The 21,482-nt window shown below is 42.3% G+C and overlaps 1 protein-coding gene and 1 long non-coding RNA gene across 3 annotated transcripts in view; one reads left to right on the top strand and one right to left on the bottom strand.

Moving 5' to 3' along the window:
• The window catches only part of LOC138755558 (myosin regulatory light chain 2, smooth muscle minor isoform), a 21,420-nt gene extending 12,071 nt beyond the window's left edge, over positions 1 to 9,349 (bottom strand). Inside the window, exon 1 of one of the 2 annotated variants that reach the window (XM_069921757.1) lies at positions 9,228 to 9,349. The gene's annotated coding sequence lies outside the window, so the exon portion shown is untranslated. Of the gene's footprint in view, positions 1 to 5,271; positions 5,380 to 9,227 lie in introns of those variants that run through there. The other variant, XM_069921756.1, reaches the window with a different exon arrangement.
• Positions 9,082 to 21,482, top strand: part of LOC138755560 (uncharacterized) — a 24,903-nt gene continuing 12,502 nt past the window's right edge. The window contains exons 1-2 of the long non-coding RNA XR_011352391.1: positions 9,082 to 9,866; positions 12,775 to 12,996. This is a non-coding gene — a long non-coding RNA (uncharacterized lncRNA). The remainder of the gene's footprint in view (positions 9,867 to 12,774; positions 12,997 to 21,482) is intronic.

Raw genomic sequence — 21,482 nt, 5'->3', positions numbered from 1 at the left:
TTCTGGTTCTGTTAAGTATACTATGATGTTATCTGCAAATAAACTGATTTTATACTCCTTCTCCTTTATTTTTATCCCTTTTATTTTATTTTCTGTTCTTATCAGTTCTGCCAATGGTTCTATTGCTAAAGCAAACAGTGAGCAAGATAGTGGACATCCCTGCCTAGTTGACCTACTTAATTTAAATTGGTTTGATACATATCCATTTCTTTCTTTTTCTTCTTTGGCTTGGCTTCGCGGACGAAGATTTATGGAGGGGGTAAAAAGTCCACGTCAGCTGCAGGCTCGTTTGTGGCTGACCAGTCCGATGCGGGACAGGCAGACACGATTGCAGCGGTTGCAAGGGAAAATTGGTTGGTTGGGGTTGGGTGTTGGGTTTTTCCTCCTTTGCCTTTTGTCAGTGAGGTGGGCTCTGCGGTCTTCTTCAAAGGAGGCTGCGGCAGTTTGACATATCCATTTACTGTTACCTTAGCCAATGGTCCATTATATAATGCTTTCATCCAATTAATATATTTTTCTGGTATATTGAACCTCTGGAACACTTTGAATAAATAATTCCATTTTACTCTGTCAAAGGCTTTTTCTGCGTCTAAAGCAACAGCCACTGTTGGCTTCTTATTTCCTTGAACTGCATGAATTAGATGAATAAATTTACAGACATTATCCGCTGTTCGTCTTAATAAATCTAGTTTGATCTTGTTTTACTATTTTTGGTACACAGTTGGCCAATCTGTTTGCTAACAATTTTGCTATTATCTTATAATCTGAATTAAGTAGAGATATTGGTCTATATGATGCTGGTGTTAGTGGATCCTTCCCCGTTTTTGGTATTACTGTAATTATTGCTGTCTTACATGAATCTGGCAAGTTTTATGTTTCTTCTATCTGGTTCATTACTTCCAGGAGAGGAGGAATTAATAATTCTTTAAATGTTTTATAGAATTCTATTGGGAATGCTTCCTCTCCAGGCGTTTTATTGTTCGGCAGCTTTTTTAATATATCCTGTACTTCCTCTATTTTAAATGGTTTTATCAGCTTGTTTTGTTCCTCTTCTTGCAATTTTGGCAGTTCAATTTTAGCTAAACTCATCTATTTTGTCTTCTTTCCCCTCGTTCTCAGTTTGGTATAATTATTCATAAAATTCCTTAAAGTTCTCCTTTATCTCCATTGGAGATATGTAATTTGTTTGTCCTTTTTCCTTGATGCCAATACAGTTCTTGCAGCTTGTTCTGGAAAAAAACAAATACTTGAAGGAGAAACCAAAATTGACAAAAGTTGGGAACAGAACAGACTCCCAATATTTTACCTAAATATCACAACAAGGATTCCAGCATGTGAATCACAATATTTCCATTCAAAACAAATCTATCCCGAAGTTGCGCAAATCTCAGAACTGCTCAGCAGAGTGTCAAAGCCCTCAGCTGCCTTCAACCACAGAAAAGATGTATACATCAGGATACTCTTTATCGATTACAGTTTGGCATTCAACATCAACATCCCCTCAAAACTGATCAGCAAACTCGAAGATCTGGGACTCAACACCCCACTGTGCAATTGGATCCTGAATTTCCTCACCTCCAGACCACAATCAGCGAGGGCTAGTCAGTACTGGAGGCTTCCTGCCCGTGACCCATGTCCCTCAGGGCTGTGCTCTACTCGCTATAAACCTACAACTGTGGGGCTCGGAATGACAACATCATCTACAAATTCGCTGGTGATATCACAGTAGAGGGTTATGTCAAAAGGGATGATGAGTCAGCATATAGGAGAGATTGAAAACTTAGCTGAATGGTGCTGCAAAAACAATCTTATCCTTAATATCATCAAAACCAAGGAGCTGATTATTGACTTCAGGAAGGGAAAACCAGAGGTGTACGATACAGTGATCATTCGTGAAATCAGAGGCGGAGAGGGTGAGCAAATTTAAGTTCTTACGAGTCACTATCTCCTGGATCCAACACACAAATGGCATCGTGAAGAAAACACGTCAGCACCTCTACTTCCTCAAGAGTTTGCGAAGGTTTGGTTCGACATTGGAAACTCGGGCAAATCTCTATAGTTGTAAAATATGCTGACCAGCTGCATCACAATCTGGTATGGGGATACCAATACCCCTGAGTGCAAAGCCCTGTAAAATGTAGTGGGCAGAACCCCAGAATATCAGAGGCAAAACCCTCCCCACCATCAAGAACATCTACAAGGAATGTTGCTGTCAGAGAGCACCAGCAATGATCAAGTATCCAAATCACCCATCATGTGCTCAGTTCTCACTGTTTCCATCAGGAAAGGGACTGGCACCACCAGGTTCAGGAACAGCTGCTACTTTTCCACCATCATGCAAACTTAATCAGCAATACATTTCAGGACTTTTACTTATGGACTTTGATTTTTTTTTTCTGTATTGCACAGTTTACAGTTCTGCATTTTTAAAAAATGTATACACTGAATAGTTTTTGTTTGCACTACAAATTAGTGGTAATTCTGCCTTGACACAGGAAAAAGAACCTCAGGGTTCTATACATCATGTATGTACACTTTGACAATAAATCTTGTACTGTATCTGAATTCACATTTGCAAGAGAGCTTAATAACTCAAAATGTGAAATAATCTGGATAATGTAGACCTTTCTTAACTGAATGTGTTTTATGGGATACTATCCCATTCTGATGAACTTCTATATAAGTTTCAATGTTAACCTAAAAAATCTAGCTTACACTGACAACTCTCAAGGTTCCCATCACATGACTCAAATACCAGGTAATAAACAGAAGGCCTCATCACTCACCTTATTCATTGGCACCATTTCTCAACTCTGGATAGGTGGCCAATGAACAGAATACAAAACAGTGTGATGATTCATTTTGGCCTATTTGTAATTTTGACCTTTGAAATTGAACACCCACCAGTTGTCTGGATGTAGTCAGGTATCATGCCAAGGCAGCTTCCAAATCTAACTCTGAACTGAACTCAAAACTAACCAAGAATACAATTAAACTGCTGCAACATCTCATTAAGCCTATTGCCATAATTTCTCCAGTGATACAACTCCACCAGTGCAGCAGATGTAGCACTTACAGATTCAAGACCCACTTTTAACTTGGACAACAACTACTTTTAGATTATGAGTGCAATTTGAGATTTCTTTTTGCAGCTGCCATCTCGAGACCACCCTCCCAAATACTCAAACTGTCAATACCATCTTTTTGGAAGTCTAGAAGCAACCAATAAGTGTGACCTTGTTAGTGCCTCCTGCTCTAGAGAACAAGATAGTTAAAAACACTCAAGAGGAATGGAAATTTATGTTCTAAATATTTAGTGTAATATAGTATGAACAGTATATTAGAATGAAGGATGGATAAAACTGAATTTTCTTGAAACTCGATTCCATAATGGTAAGCTCAAGGAATCAGAGGAGTTAAACTCTCCAAAAATTCTATCTTAAACTAAATTAATTTTCTGATGTTACATCCTTATTAAACAAAGATTCAATTAAAAAAAATCTCACCTTTATTTTCAAACACCAGTGGCCTATCTATCTCCAATATCACAAGACCTTGCAACCTTTTAGTTCTGTGGTCCCTAAATTGGAACTCTTTTGCATAACTGTTTTATGATTGAAAGTTATTCAAACAAAATCCCTTTCTAAGCCTCAGCATCACTATCTTCAAGAATTATTTTATCAAATAAAAAACTCTGTGAATTTTACTTACTAGAAATTAGGCAAATAAATATGCCAACTGGCATGTAATCAGAAGGAAACTGCTAAATAGGACTAAATAAATTTTACACCTCCATTTCATACCATCGCAAGTTTTTTTTTAAACTTTATTTAAGATTTTATAACATGAATAACATAGAATAACATTAAAAAAATTAAGAACAAAATAATAAAATTACAATACAGTATCAATAATCTAAATAAACTATACCCTCCCCAATAATTATTACACAACCATCGCAAGTTTTAGGTTTTCAAAGTGGACCACTACAATAATCTGAACAGATGATACACATCCACGATAACTGCAACAACATATGCAATGTATCTTTACAGATTTAGTACTTGGACCAAAACTAATCTCATTTAGAAAAAGAAAAATCCATCACATGTAGCCTCTACATTTACTTAACTGCTGATAAAGCTCAATGGCTTTGGATACTGTTAGGTCTGCTTTGTTCATGAATGAGTGAGACAAACACCAGACTGAGTCGAAATCAGGGTTCTTTGTTCTTTATTACCGGATTGTAACACTTGCGACTAACCATGTTAGTCGGAGAATGCATTCTGCCGTTATCAGCAAAATGGTGATTTTTTATACCCTTGGATATGTGCTTAGAACATCATCATATCATTACTTGTCCAATGACTAAAACTGTTGCTATCCTTTCCCTGCTAGCTTCCTGCCTCTCAATCCATCAATGTCTCTCTTATCTTGTAAGTACAAGGATGCATTCACATCTTGTTACAGCCCTGCACATTCCCATCTCATGATGTTTTACCTAACAGGAGTACAAGGACACCTCCCCTTCTTGTTACAGCCCTGTACAGGGTAACTCCTTACACATTCCCATCTCATGATGTTTTACCTTACAATACTTAATCACGTTCTTAATCAAAATGGACAGCACATTTGCAGTACGAAGACTTGCATTTATACATCTTATGAACCAACCTGCCAAATGATTTATCCAAAAGTATTCAAGTGCTGTCACATTTTGTTGAAATGTAGCGAACATCTTGGTTAATTTGAAAAAAAATCTCAGCGATAATAACCAGAACATTTCCTTCAGTGTTATTTATTCAGGAATAAAAAAAATAGCCTCCCCATCAGGGAGGTCCTTAATATTTGAATTATTTCCATAAAATTCTTGATGACAATCATGGCTTAATGTCTCAGTACAGTACTCTGAGAGGAGTTTGTAATAACCCGAAGGTTGAAATCTTGCAATGACAAGAGCGAATCTTATACTGTAATTTCCCAGTAATCCAAAATACTGCAGCTAATAAAAACTTATGGCACACAATTTGTTGGCTTTAATTATTTGCTTGAAGAGGTTTAATAGAGGATGAACAAATGTCAGACATTAGGGCATAGATTAAATTGCTTAATGATTTGCAAAGGTCAAAAAGCAAAAGCATTGCATGACTTCATTTGTTTAGAATTTCAGAATACCAAAATCATTTTCTAAAACAACTTTTGGGTAGTGACTCTTTTAAGAATTCAGTACATACTGTACAGGGAAGATTTACTATTTGAAGTTTCACTTACCAGATTCGCATTTCAACATCACAGATGTTTATTGATATTTACAGGTCAGGTGTAATGAAATTGAAGCCACATTTTCTGATTGCTCATGTTTTTCCATAGTTTTGGAACAACTATTATTCAAATTTTAAAGAAATAGATCAATGGAAATGACGTAGCACGACGCTTTACAGTGATGGCTGGAAGCCATGCTTTAATTAGGTAATAAATTTGTGCACAAGATTTCCTTGTATGTCTTAGAAGCTCGTTTGCCATCCAAATTTGAATTGAATTATTAACCCCTTTTTCACTAGAACCTTGTCCCAGGAATTGATGGCGAATTTACCAGTTAAGGATCCAGTGGACAAGGGAAACTATGTCAAATGATGCAAAATCACACCAGGGAATGATGGCCTCAACCCCTACTCACACTGTCAGCTGACACCAGCTGATTAAACCAGTGGAAAAAGGACAAGTTGCATCACTGGACTATTGTTAAAGGTAACCTCTCCTATCCCCAGTGATGACTTGTGGTCAGTGGGAAAGCAGTTTGTGTTCCGGTTAAAAGTGGCCCAGTGGAAACAGCAAAAATGGCTTCTTTAACCGGGATACTGCATGGCCAATTAACTGGGATGCCAGTGGAAAAAGGGCTATAGTACTGAGATAGTGGAAGACTTTTGGATGTTATCCAGATAAGTCACTCCATTGTCAAAAACAGATACTGCAAGGGATTCATAATTTTAATAATGATAGGTCCATTTAATTGCGTTAATAACAGGAAAGGAATGAACCTTAAATATGGTGGTGATTTCAAACACATATACCTTCTGCCCTGGGGTGTGGGGAAGGAAGAAGAAAGCATGACAGCTGCTTTCCCCAAAAAAGCAGGAACAGTAGACAGAATAATGGAATCCATTTTCAAACCCAGAGGACCAGAAGACAGGATGAGACAACTTAAAAATAACCCATGTTCTTGTACAAATAGATATTAATGCCATAAATCATGCATTTAAAAGCTCATCACATTGATAGATATATTCATGACTTCAAGTTCCAAAATGTTATTTTATTTAAAAAAATGTTTTGTTATAGTATCAGAAATAGCAAAAATATTTGTTCAAATACCACATTAATGGGCAGTTAACTCCATGTGATATTGATCAAAGGATAATAAAATTTAAATTAGAGGAACTCCCTTTAAAAATGTTGCAGCAGGTTTTAATTCACCCAATGACAATCCAGGGCCTTGGTTTAAAAACTTGTTTAAAACTAATTCTGTACTGCAGGTAATGAGCATAGGTTTTTGCAGTCAGAGCATGATCAAAAGAAGATCACTTAAGGTACATACGAATATGCTGCCAATGCAGAAGGTGAGCAAAATAAATTGGAAATATATCCTTGAATAACATCAAGTGTTTCCATTTTCACAATTATCAAATCATGTAAAAAAACCTACTTTCAATACTATAAATGGTCACTTCTCCATTCAGAGCTACCTCCTGCCCCACTAATTCAGTTTTTTCCCTCTTCTACTCTCCCATAACTTCCTGTTTGTCTTAGTCCATACTCCTCCCATCTTTTAATTCAGACTTTTAATGAAGACTTCAACCCTTTATTTCATATAGATGCTGTATGGCCTGCTGAGCTTCGCCAGCACCTTTGTGTATTGCACTTCCCTTCATTTGCCAAGTACCTTTCTTCTCTGCTCAATTAACAGACAGCAGAGCATAAAATAAGGAAGTTATGGTGAACCTTTAAACATGGAAATATTTATCTCCAACCTCAACTGCATATTGATTGCAATATTATAAGGAGAATGTCAAGTCTGAGGGATCAAAAATGTTTAGAAAAACAATACCTGGATAAGAGACTGCATTACAAGGATTGCTTAAAGAGGTGTGGGCTGATTTCTTTAATGAGGTCAAGAGGAGAATTGATGGAAGTACTGTACACAAAATGTGAAATGTCAGGTCAAGAGGGTAGTGAGAAGCTGTTTCCTTGAGTATAAGGGTTGAGGACTAGAGGTCAGATATTAAAGCAAGCATCTTAGAACTTTTCATGAATTTAACATCAGGTCTTGTGGTAGACCAACACAGATCAGATCTGTGCATGTCAGATTTGCATGTGACAGTTCCAACACTGATTTGTCTTTACAGGCCTGCTAGCACATTCCAATTGGATGAGGATGCAATTATGCAGCCAGTTTGGCTTTTTTTTAAAAATACAACTTTTAGCTCCTATGATCAAAACTAAACAAGATTTAGTTAACTCATCAACTTGCTTATTTAAACATAAAAATCAGAAAATTGGCAATTTAATTCAACTTCAAGCTTGTACAATAATGCCACTCATCTTGCCCATTATATGCAAGTTCTATAAACAAAATGTCTTGCCCTTTGACCAGAGCTCTACTTGTACCTTCAGGTATGTATCCAATTCTCCACTCAGTTACTAATGCACCTCCTTTAACAATGTTCTCACACATGGTTTTCACTCTAGTCACTTTCAGGTGGCAAATTGCCCCGCATGTAAAGCCGCATGTTTAGGCAACATGCGGCTGTTTTGTGGCGAGTTACGTAACCCTCCTCCGAGAGGGATAATCAGCTCAGCTCAGTGGCTCCCCCAGCCACCTGAATTCCAGCTGGCTGAAAGCGGACGTTAAAGGGTCAGGCTGCTGATCACAGCTGACACAGGGCAGGAGCCGGAGTGTGCTCACGTGCAGCTGCGTCCTTCAGGTGGCCAGCGTTGCACTTTAAGCGCTGCCACCTGAGCGGGAATTTAAAGGGCCGCTTCTGCTTCTTCAGACACATTCTTAGCGTAGAATGCACCTGAAAAAGCCTTATGATAAATCTTCCTGTAAATCACCCTTTTAAACTGCTGCACTACCTCTCAAAAGAAACATCACAATAAAGTTCAGGAGTACTTTTAACCATGGAAAACTTGAAACAATCACTGTTGACAGACTTAGCAATCTTATTAGCTTAGTGAATTAACTTTCTTCTCTTAATAGTGGCTAAAATGCCAAAATTTAAGTATTAAAATCTATTTGAGATTATGCTTGATTTAATACCCAAATGCCAAGTCAACTTTACAAAACAGATATGGAATTTTGAATAGCCTCAAAAAGTCAGAGAAAAAAAAAATTGTTCTGATTTCTTCAAGGAATTTTGAGCACATTGTAGAACCAGCTCAAACCATCCAGGCACTTCATTCATAAGAGGACAACTGTCCTCTTCAATGGTGGAGAGCATGCTCAAACATCCCCAACACTCACTCATCCCACCTAAATTAGTAAGGAACAAAACGTGGGACTACTTTGCTAACTCAAGCTCTTGTTATTTGATGGCAAAGTTAAATAGTGAAAATTTAACATGTGCACTTCAAGATCTAGGCAGTGTGACAAATAATACCCTGGCACACATGAACAAAATTGATAAATTTCACCTATTGAGCGGAATCACACAGAATTAGAGAAGGCAAGTTTATAAGGAGAAATCCTAAGTGTTTTTCTTTAAAAACCCTTTTGTAAAAACATTATTTTATATCCAAATTACAATTTTTCTGAAGTTTTTAAGTAAACTATTGCTCAACTTAGATGTCACCACAGTACGGGGGGGGGGGGGGGGGGAAGACCCCATCAATAATTGAAACGCATGTAGTTTACGACAAAAAGTTTCACTATCAACATTTTGCATCCTTCTCTAGTTTTTAAACAGTCACCGCCTCTAATCATTCTAACACAAACAAATTTATTGAGGCTGTTCGACCGATGGTTTTTAATCTTCGGTTTCTAGAGTCCATGGTTATTAGTTTATTGGTTACGGGTTGAAGGACGGACTCGAGCCGAGGCCGGGAACCGACGGGCGGCGGCCGACACCCTCCGTGGCCGATCCATCGCCCGGCTCCACGGCAATGAAACCCGCGCATCCCCTGCCCGCCTCCGCTCGGTCAGGCGCAACCCGGCGAATTCAGCCCCTTACCTCACAGACCCGCGAAGCCTGAAAACTCTGCCTCTTGCAGCAGATCAGCACCGTCCCCCGCCCCACTTCCCCGATAACTCGCTCCAACCGCCGGAAATGCTCCCTGCCACTTCCGTCGGGGGTCGGCGGCGGGGGTGGCGGTCGCTTGGACAGCGAGCGCAGTCACTTCACTCTCGAGCACCACGGACCGGAGCGAACAGAAAGGTCAAGGAATAATTCTGCGAATTAAAGTGTTCTCATCACTTCTGTGATTGTTGGTCTTGACAAACAATACCAACCCCTCCCCCCCCCGGTCCGCAATGGTTCAGCCGCGCACGCGCCGCTTTCACATTCCGATGGCGTCAGGAGGAGCTCGAGACGTGACCTTATTAGGCGATGGAACGGAGCGGTTCCTGTGCGTCATCGCGCCGAGCCGTCTGAGCCCCAGTTCGGGAATAGAGGCGTGAGTCAGGGTGCGCTTCAGCCAAGGGTCCGAGGACCCCCCACCCCCGACCCCCACCTCCGTCACCCAGCGTTTGGAGTCTCCTGCGGGTCGAATGACTGAGGTGAACCAGTGGAGTCTGCACAATGCGGGAGAAACTCAGCAGGTCAAACACGGCAGTTCATGCAGCAAAGGGCTTGAGCCCTTCATTCCTCAAGGTATGGACGACATGTGGGGCAGGCGGCCGAACCTTGCTGTGTTCTTACTCAAATCACCAAGGAGCATTCGGTAGGATTGTAAAATAGATTTAAAATGATAAATAAAGTATCACCCCCCCAAAAAAAAATCACTGAGGAGCAGTTTTGCCCATTGTATTAGTGAGTGACCCAGTCCACTTCTCTGATGAGTTTGAGGGCAAGGTTCCACCTATTGGCCTTCACCAATTTCAGTTGCACTTCCTTGGTTAGACAAGGCTGTACAGTCAGTTGATGTTGCCATAGTACCAGCACAGCGCAGAAAAGATTTATCAGACCAACCCCTCCAACCATGTTCTTCAGGTGATGGTAAGCACGGAATGTCTTGTCCGCACTGAGGGACTCGATGTGGGGTGGTTCCCTGAGCAGATAGCCCAGATCATTTGGCAGAAGGTCTCATTGCCAGAACTCACTATCAATTATTAGGGTCTGTTCTGGCTGGTGGTGAGAGGGGACCCCCACCCCCCACCTCCCCCCCCCCATCTCCCCCCCCCCATCCCTCCCCATTCAGATCTTGTAGGAAAGGAGTAACACCTCCAATGCAAATTGCCCTCAAAGCGACTGAGGTGGAGTGAGAACCATTGCCCTCCTCTTTGTAGACCGTGTACTTTCTAAGAATGTGTGGCAAAGGATGCAAGGGTCCTTGTCAATGGCTCATCCCCAGCAGTAGCATGACAAAGGATTCTGATTTATGGGCTGCTTTCAGGAAAGCACATGGAGACCAACATCCAGAGTTGCTTCAAGATCATCAGTTCTGTGAAAGACACTCTTTGGTCTGCCTAAAACTTGTTAGTCTTCCAGTATAGTGCATGCCAGTGAGGGAATGCTGCCAAATGGTACATTCCAGACTGAGGGTTAAGCCAATGCAAAAGCTGTGTGGGGAAGGACTACAGTTTAGGGTCTTTTTCACTACTAGATGCTGAGGGGCTGAGACTGGTTGGGAAACTGCTCAAACAATGTAGCGACAATGGTCACATTAGTGGCGCAATGGTGCCATGTAGTAAAATAAAACAACGTTCAATAACTATGTATGGACATGAAGTATGTGAAAATGTTATACACTGCTTTCTTTTGTGTATATTTTTATTCTGAATAAAGTTTACTTTTAAAATTACAAAAAGGCAGAGCAAGTGTTTTATTGAACAAAAACTAAATCCTCTGCTATTTGATTAAAAAAAGTAAACTGTGAGACAAAAGTAAATGTCAAGTATAGTAGACAGTAGCAATAACTATATCGTTTCTGCAGATATATCATAAAAGCCTTAATTGAAACATTACATAAAAATCCCCACCATTATATTCGGGCGCCTGTCTATATTTCTTCATACCTTAATGAAGCACTCAAGCCCAAAATGTTGGTTGTGTATCTTTATTTTTACTTTCTAAAGGACACTGTTTGACCTGTTGAATTTCTCCAGCATTGTTTTTATTTTATCCACGGTGTATGCAGACTTTTGTGTTTTATCCCCCTTACATAAAAATCAGCTGACTACAGTAGAATGATTACATTTAGATAGGATGGAAACCAAACCTGGAGAAAAACCGATATCTGAACAGATTTGGTGCTGGAGAAGATGACAATGCTCTTTTCACACTTGCAAGTGGTCCCAGACTAATCGGCCTTTGAAGTGTCTAGCGTGAAAGGAAAATAGTCTCAACACCGGCATGAGATGATGTCATTTCACACCAGGGATTGACGGCCTTGACCCCTAGTACAGTCCCCGGCATCTGCAGACGGAGGCATTGCAATCAGGCAAGTGTAGAGTGGGCAATTGCATTGTGGGATTGAAATGTCTCAAGTTTATACATGAGTGCAGAAACGTGAAGGAAGAAAAGATTAAAATGAAGGTATAAACTTTGTAGTGGGAAAGTCGCAACGTGGGGGAGAGAGCAATAGCGGACAATTTTTAGGCAGTGTGGGAAAGTTGGTAGTGCTATAGTGCACAATTTATAAAGACCATGGGAAAAAGCAATGGCAGATCTGACTTCCTAGAATGCCATGTGGCAGAGAAACTTCTCCATGATCGCTCCATGCATGCAGCCGTGCATACAGCCCTTTCTCTGCCGTACAGCATTCTGAGAGCCAAGGTCTGCCATCGCTTTTTCCCATGGTATTTCTATATTGTGTGTGATAGCACTACCAACTTTCCCATAGTCTTTATAAATTTGTTGCACTTTCCTACACTTTAAAAATTGTCCTCTATTGCTATTTATTGCTAGCACTTTCCCACAGTCCCTTATAAAGGTTTATATAGGTTGGCACAACAACAATGGGCTGAAGGGCTCATACTGTGCTGTACAGAAAGCTTAATCATGTTATAGTTAGGCATGGTTAATTTTGTTCAAATATATTGATCAGGATTTAGGGCAGGTCCACCATTGCTCAATGGGCCATGACATCACCAGTCGAAGGTAGACCCGGGGATGGCTCCTTGCAAGTGTGAATGTGTTCAGTGTCCCAGTTAGTGGTCAAGTGTGAAAAGCCAAATCCCTATTCCTATCCCAGGACACTGAATGGCCGATTTAGTGGGATGCAAGTGTGAAAGCACCTAAAGTTGGGGCTTCATTCTATAAACATTATGGAACTGAATGGTTAATAATGAATAATAACAATAAATTAACCCATGCATACCTGCATAGTGTCTTCTATCCATAACAGACCGCTTTGAGGCTAGGTGGTTGAGATGTGTTTCAATTTAATTCACTACTAAGTCCAGATGAGTTTTTTAACGATTCATTGATAAACACAAAAGACTTTATTATGACACATCGTTCCAATAAAGACGATAATAACAATTGTTGTGACGACATCTGTAGTAACAAAAAATATTCAAACCCTACACACCTCCTAGTCTTTAACCTGTCACCCCAGTCCTCAGGCTCATGAACTCTGAGGAATCGTAACCAAATTCCTGCGTGTGCGCCAACCATCCTCAGAACGCGAAACCTACCCCGTGCATGCGCCAAGCATCATAACACATGCGTGGATGCAACATGGTACTGGAAAGGACAGTGCCAACGGGAACAGCCGCCAAAATGTGAGCAGCAACCAGACACACCAGCCCTTGGACCCTGGGATGCAAAGGCAACCAAGGTAAGCAATGTACTTAGGGCCCCAACAATAGCAGCCCCTAATTATTGTAATGAGACACAATGTCTCAAATAATAATTACACTATTATATAGTCAATTATAAATAGCAATCTAACACATAACATTCAAATATTATGTAGATCTTCATTCTTCATAAGGCCGAGTAGCTTTCTTTGAGCACTGACGCGTGCATGATCCAATTCAACTGTTAAGATAAACTACCTGGTTGACACTATTTCCTAATCATTTACTCTGCGAGATCTTGCTGAGTTCTTCCAGCTTTTAATCTCAACCCCTCGGAATGCCCTCCACTCTCTCCACACCAATCCTTAACACACAATCAAACCCTCAGATGAGTGGTGCAGTTGTAATCTGGTGCACTGACCTCTAACTTGCCAAAGCCAGGCAACAGCTCTCAGACACTTCTCACCCTTTTGACCCCTCCAAAGAGCATCAAGTCACTGTCTCATGCACCAGTCATCTACCTCCACGTCCTCCAACTTGATTGTTTCTCAACCCCGCTGTGGTCTGTTCTACCTCCTGAAGATCCACAAACCCAATTGTTCCAGTAGATAACATTATTTCTGCGTGCACCTGCCGCAGTGAACAGGTATAATCTTACCTCCACTCCATTTCTTCCCTCCACCACCCCCTTCCCCCACCCCGGTCTAGTCTCTATGGTGGATTTCCTTGAAGGGCAAGTGAGGATTGCAACAGAGCCAGTATTTGGAGATATCAAGGACACTTCAACAGTGAGCAAAGATGTAAGGAGGTCCATCTCACAGCATCATCCAAGAATAAAAGGAAGTATCTTTCCTACCACTGTGACAGCTGCAGATAAGGAAAATGATAAAATTCCTAAGGAGAGTTTGCCTGCTGTTTGTTCTGTAGAGGTGGACATGCTTTGGAGATGTGTCCACAGTTGGAACTATTGAGAATCGCTTTCCTAAAGGAAAATGGAATATGTTTTGGCAAAAACTGTAGGAAGCGACTCAGCTGCAACATATGCGGTTTAAAGCATCCCAGAATGCAGCATATTCACCAAAGAAAGAAACAGAAAATGAGGGAGCAGAAACAAAGGAGGCAGTTGAAAATGGTGCAATAGCCTTGGTTCAGACCAGTGGTCTGTAGCAGGGGCCAGTGATCATAGCTGCAAACTCAATAGTGCCTGTACAAATCAAGGCCAAGAAGGGGAATGCAACAGCGCATACTTATGCATTTCTTGACCCAGGTAGCCTTGAATCATTTTGCACAGTGGGACTAATGAATAAGTTTATTCTTCAGGGAAAGTCAAGGATTCTATTGATAACTATGGGTCAAAGGAAGGTCATTGAAACCAGTATTGTTTCAGGCTTAGAGGTTACTGGACTGGACAGCAGTGATTTTTGTGATCTCCCAGGCATATACACTCAGAAGGCTATGCCTGTGCACAAAGGAAGCATTCCACATCGAAACAATATCATCTGAGGAATTTTCATCTACCTGAAATTGGCTCTGATATAGAGATTCTAATTGGCTCAGATGTACCAAAGATTCTAGAACCATTAGATGTAACACAGAGTGTGGGAGATGGACCTTACGCTGTCAAAACCATGCTTGGTTGGATGATTACTGGACCATTAGGAGGAAATAATGATATTGCTCTGGAGCAGTCTGGCAAGTTGTCAACTGGATAGTGATTATGAAACTTGAGGAGCTGTGTGAACACCAATTCAGGACTGACTTCCTTGAGTTCCTCAGTGACGACCAAGAACCTTCAAAAGAAGGCAAGCAGTTTTTGGATTTAGTCTCAAAATCTGCCAAGCTCGTCGATGGCTATTATTGCATTGAATTACATTTATAGAAAGGAGGAATATGCATGCCTGAAACAGAGAACAAAAGGAAATAAAAGGCAGAAAATAGATTTTTCTGCTGTTTACGTTGAGATTGATTCAGATTATTCTGGGGAACCTTTTTTTCGGGTCGTGTTAATGAGAAATCCACACTGCAGCAAAAGACTGTAAATAAGATGACCACTTCTGAGGAAAAGCAAAGAGATCAATGTGAAAATAATGAAAATCATGTGATGAAAATAAATCAAAAGCATCTAAACCTGCATTGAAGGAATTACTTTCATCAGAAATGGATGAAAATGAAGTATGAGAAGATGCTGCAACAACTGCTGGTGATTATTCCTGTGGTACTAAATCTGAGACAGGACTAAAACACACAACTGAGAACAAATCTGAAAGTAGTTCTGTGGCCCAGAGGCTACAGTAGACAAGGCCCAGTGAAATAAATCTCTCAGCATGCTGCAAAACTAGTGCAACTGCCTTCAGATAACAAAATGTTGAAAAGCGACTTGGATAATCACGAAAACTGTAATCAGAAAGACTTTAACTTTGAACTTTGAGACAAAATTGATTTTCGGAAAAATGGGAATGAATCTAATGATTCTTCAGTTTTGAAAGTGACCAAGAGAATTGGCCAAAGTTGAGAAGATTGGAGATTTAATTGTAGGTAGAATTCACAAAGCGGAAGAAAAGGATAACTGCTGAAGAAATGAATGCAGTTATTGAGGAAAGGGATTCAGCCTTATCAAGATGCATACAGTTGGAGGAGGAGATTCATCTTTGGAAGAGAACAAGTCGTTTCTTAATAACACAAGACAGCTGACCTCAGAAAACCATCAAGAATGTATCTGGAAAGGCCCAGCTAACAACAATGCAGAAAGTAAGATTTATCCAGTGACATTAAAAGTGACAGGGTGCACTGGAAAGAATGCTCCAATAAAAGGAACATTCAAATACTAAGGGTGGCATCTGAAGTCAGGGCTACTGATTGTAGAAAAGAGATTGTACAGCCAATATTAGATCTGAGTGCATGTGAAGAGCTCAACCTGATGAAAAGAGTTTTCATAGTGGCTTCACAGACTGAAGACGAGCACTCATGGAAGAGTACACAAATGTTTTTGAAGGGCTTGGATATTTACCTGGTATATACATGATCCATGTCTGGGGGGGATTCCATCCATACCTGCTGCTTTGCCACTTTTCAGTTGTTCATTTGCCTTAAATGTCTCTTCCCAGGTGAGGACCTCATCCAGCTCTAGCCTTAAGGGCTGTTGAGGGAGCTGGAGCAGGGCGGATTCTTGGACTGAGCGGTTGGCACTGAAAAGAGATTGGAAGTGTTCTGACCATCGGTTGAGGATGGAGATCTTGTCGCTGAGGAGGACTTTTCCGTCTGATCTGCGCAGCGGGCTTTGGACTTGGGGTGAGGGGCCGTACACAGCCTTTAGAGCCATGTAAAAACCCCTGAAGTCGCCAATGTCCGCGCTGAGCTGGGTTCGTTTGGCGAGGCTAGTCCACCACTCATTTTAGATCTCCCGGAGTTTGCGCTGAAAGTGGCTACATGCGAGATGGAAGGCTCGTTTCTTCTCTGGCCAGGACGGCTTTGCAAGGTGAGCCTGGTGGGCAGCTCGCTTCTTTGCCAGCAGCTCCTAGATTTCCTGGTTGTTTTCGTCGAACCAGTCCTTGTTTTTCCTGGAGGAGAAGCCCAGTATCTCTTCAGTGGATTGCAGTATGGTAGTCTTCAGCTGATCCCAGAGGGTTTCAGGGGACGAGTCCGTGAGGCAGATTGCATCCTCGAGCTTTGTTTTGCCTGGAAGTTTCCTCTGACTTCGTCTGACGCAAGTTTCCAACATTGAACCTCTTTCTGGGGGCTTTACTGTTCCTGGGCTTTGGTTTGAAGTGAAGGTTGAGCTTGCAGCAAACAAGCCGGTGGTCAGAGTTGCATTCCGCGCTGGGCATGACCCTGGTGTGGAGCACATCTCGTTTGTCTCTTTCTCGCACCAAGACGTAGTCCAGGAGGTGCCAGTGTTTGGATCGGGGATGCATCCAGGTAGTCTTCAGGCTGTCCCTCTGCTGAAAAAGGGTGTTTGTAATGACAAGCCGCTGTTCTGCGCAGAGCTCCAGAAGTCTGGAAGGCTGGCGGCAAAACTCTGCATGCCAAACTGCATGAGTTTTTCAAGCTCTGCTGGGACCAAGGAAAGCTGCCTCAGGACCTTCATGATGCCATCATCATCACCCTGTACAAAAACAAAGGTGAGAAATCAGACTGCTCTAACTATAGGGGAATCACACTGCTCTCCATTGCAGGCAAAATCTTCGCTAGAATTCTCCTAAATAGAATAATACCTAGTGTTGCCGAGAATGTTCTCCCAGAATCACAGTGCGGCTTTCGCGCGAACAGAGGAACTACTGACATGGTCTTTGCCCTCAGATAGCTCCAAGAAAAGTGCAGAGAACAAAACAAAGGACTCTACATCACCTTTGTTGACCTCACCAAAGCCTTCGACACCGTGAGCAGGAAAGGGCTTTGGCAAATACTCGAGACCCCCAAAGTTCCTCAACATGGTTATCCAACTGCACGAAAACCAACAAGGTCGGGTCAGATACAGCAATGAGCTCTCTGAACCCTTCTCCATTAACAATGGCGTGAAGTAGGGCTGCGTTCTCGCACCAACCCTCTTTTCAATCTTCTTCAGCATGATGCTGAAACAAGCCGTGAAAGACCCCAACAATGTTTACGCTGTTTACATCCGGTACCACACGGATGGCAGTCTCTTCAATCTGAGGTGCCTGCAAGCTCACACCAAGACACAAGAGCAACTTGTCCGTGAAATACTCTTTGCAGACGATGCCACTTTAGTTGCCCATTCAGAGCCAGCTCTTCAGCGCTTGACGTCCTGTTTTGCGGAAACTGCCAAAATGTTTGGCCTGTAAGTAAGCCTGAAGAAAACTCAGGTCCTCCATCAGTCAGCTCCCCACCATGACTACCAGACCCCCCACATCTCCATCGGGCACATAAAACTCAAAACAGTCAACCAGTTTACCTATCACGGCTGCACCATTTCATCAGATCCAAAGATCGACAATGAGATAGATAACAGACTCGCCAAGGCAAATAGCGCCTTTGGAAGACTACACAAAAGAGTCTGGAAATACAACCAACTGAAAATCCTCACAATGATTAGCGTATACAGAGCCGTTGTCATACCCACACTCCTGTTCGGCTCCGAATCATGGCTCCTAGATCGCTTCCACCAGCGTTGTCTCCGCTCCATCCTCAACATTCATTGGATCGACTTCATCCCTTACATCGAAGTACTCGAGATGGCAGAGGCCGACAGCATCAAATCCATGCTGCTGAAGATCCAACTGCACTGGGTAGGTCACGTCTCCAGAATGGAGGACCATCTCCTTCCCAAAATCGTGTTATATGGCGAGCTCTCCACTGGCCACCGTGACAGAGGTGCACCAAAGAAGAGGTACAAGGACTGCCTAAAGAAATCTCTTGGTGCCTGCCACATTGACCACCGCCAGTGGGCTGATATCGCCTCAAACTGTGCATCTTGGCGCCTCACAGTTCGGCGGACAGCAACATCCTTTGAAGAAGACCGCAGAGCCCACCTCACTGACAAAAGACAAAGGAGGAAAAACCCAACACCTAACCACAACCAACCAATTTTCCCTTGCAACCGCTGCAACTGTGTCTGCCTGTCCCGCATCGGACTTGCCAGCCACGGACGAGCCTGCAGCTGACGTGGACATTACCCCTCCATAAATCTTCATCCGCGAAGCCAAGCCAAAGAACACGATCCATGTAGATGAGACAGTGGCTCCTGTTGTCCATGCATGCAAAGTTCTGTTTCCACAAGAAACAGACAAACGTAATCAAGAATTAGCACACATGCAATGGATGAAAATCATACAGAAAACTGAAGAACCTAAAGATTGGGACAGCTCACTGGTCATCGTGCAAATGGAAAATGGAGCATAGCTTGTATGTCTGGTCCCAAGAGAGCTCAATAAAGCCATCAAGAGAAAGCATTTTAAATTGCTGACACAGGAGGAAATCATGTCCCCGTTTGCAAGAACCAAATGGTTTATCAAGCTTGACGTGTTATTGGGGTTTTCGCAGATGAAGCTCAATGAGGCAAGTTAGAGACTATGCACTTTCAATACTCCACAAGGGAGGTACTGCTTTCTTTGGCTACCATATGGGATTGTGTCTGCACCAGAAGTCTACCATAAAACCATCACACATGATCTTTGAAAGTGTACCTGGAGTTGAGACCATGATGGATGATATCATTGTATGGGCATCCACCAACAATGAACATCATATGCGACTAATGCAAGTGCTTGACATGACAAGGAATGTCAATTTGAAATTAAATAAAGAAAAATGTGAGTTTGGATTAAGGACACTGACCTTCATAGGAGATGTCATATCTCTTCTTTCTTCTTTCTTTGGCTTGGCTTCGCGGACGAAGATTTATGGAGGGGGTAAAAAGTCCACGTCAGCTGCAGGCTCGTTTGTGGCTGACCAGTCCGATGCGGGACAGGCAGACACGATTGCAGCGGTTGCAAGGGAAAATTGGTTGGTTGGGGTTGGGTGTTGGGTTTTTCCTCCTTTGCCTTTTGTCAGTGAGGTGGGCTCTGCGGTCTTCTTCAAAGGAGGCTGCTGCCCGCCAAACTGTGAGGCGCCAAGATGCACGGTTTGAGGCGTTATCAGCCCACTGGCGGTGGTCAATGTGGCAGGCACCAAGAGATTTCTTTAGGCAGTCCTTGTACCTTTTCTTTGGTGCACCTCTGTCACGGTGGCCAGTGGAGAGCTCGCCATATAATACGATCTTGGGAAGGCGATGGTCCTCCATTCTGGAGACGTGACCCATCCAGCGCAGCTGGATCTTCAGCAGCGTGGACTCGATGCTGTCGACCTCTGCCATCTCGAGTACCTCGACGTTAGGGGTGTGAGCGCTCCAATGGATGTTGAGGATGGAGCGGAGACAACGCTGGTGGAAGCGTTCTAGGAGCCGTAGGTGGTGCCGGTAGAGGACCCATGATTCGGAGCCGAACAGGAGTGTGGGTATGACAACGGCTCTGTATACGCTTATCTTTGTGAGGTTTTTCAGTTGGTTGTTTTTCCAGACTCTTTTGTGTAGTCTTCCAAAGGCGCTATTTGCCTTGGCGAGTCTGTTGTCGATGTCATATCTAAATAGGGAGCAAAGCCTGATCCAAGAAAGCCATCAGCCATTGAGAATTTTGTGAGGCCCCAAAACAAAGAGGAGGTGAATTGATTCTTGGGGATTTTGACCTACCTAGCTAAGTTCATCCCTCATCTGTCGACTGTATCAGCACCACTTAGGTCACTCCTTGAGCAGAAAACTGAGTGGATCTGGTTGCACGAGCATGAAGAGTGCTTCCAGGCCCTCAGAAAAGTCCTAACAGAAGAGCCTGAACTAAAATTTTATGATCTAGATAGGCGCACCAGGATCTCAGCTGATGCATCCCGACATGGCCTTGGAGCAGTGGTATTGCAGCGGCATGAGGATACATGGCAACCTGTGGCCAATGTCTCAAGGGCTTTAACAAGTGCAGAAGCCAACTATGCACAGATAGAGAAAGAGCTTCTTGCCAGCACTTATGCATGTGAAAGGTTCCATCAATACATTTATTGACAAGCTCTTGAAGTGGAGACAGACCACTGAATGACTGTCTCATGAGAGTACAGCGCATGTTGATAAGGTTGCAGAAATACAATGTGAAAATTATCTACACACCAGGAAATTACATATTTGCAGCTTATGCACTGTCTCAAGTGGTTGACAAAAAAGAAAAGAGCAAGTGAGAGGTTAAAGCAGAGATATTGGCTTATGTTGACATGATTATCACCTCATTTCCAGTAAGCTGGGATAGAACAGAGCAGATCAGGAAAGCAACAGAGACAGAGAGAAAAAATGAAAGAGCTCAACGTTACAATACAGAAAGGACGGCCAGCAGCTAAGAATCCAATCGGAGTGTGGGATTATTGGCCATGCAGAGATGAAGTGTCAATTGTGAAATACATAGTCTTCAAAGGGAACAGGTTTGTGATCACATTGTTGCTACACAAGGAAAGGCTTCAGAAGATACATAAAGGACATTTTGGTGAGGAAAAATGCAAACGTATAGCTCGAGACTGATGTACTGGCCAAGAATGAATCAAGACAAAGGCCAGACCACTGGTTCTTGTGAAATATGCCTTACCTATAGACCAAAGCAGCAAGCAGAACCATTTACATCACAATCTGTACCAGTTAAGCCATACTTCAAAGTTGGAATAAATTTGTTTGACTGTAATGGGAAGAATCATAAGCCCCTTTTATGGAGTGATGCCACTTTTAAGCCAGTTCCTTGAGGGAAAAAAAGGTGAACTTACCTTTTATGGTGAAGGTGTATGGTGCCATCCTCCGGCGATGAGGGAGGCGGGGCAAGTGTTGCAGTAGCACTGCCCGCTGCCGTGAGGTCATGAGTATGTGCTGAGCAATGGCCATCTTTGTTACCCATAATCCCCTGCACAGCTGCAACTGCTGTGTTTCCCAGAGCGGTTACAGTGGTGTGGGGAATTATGGGTTACAAAAATCCCATTGATCCTGTGTTAAAACAAAAAGAGGCTCACCCGA

Source organism: Narcine bancroftii, chromosome 2 (assembly GCF_036971445.1).
Source record: "Narcine bancroftii isolate sNarBan1 chromosome 2, sNarBan1.hap1, whole genome shotgun sequence".
Lineage (NCBI taxonomy): Eukaryota > Metazoa > Chordata > Chondrichthyes > Torpediniformes > Narcinidae > Narcine > Narcine bancroftii.
This window is presented reverse-complemented; position numbering and strand designations above follow the sequence as displayed.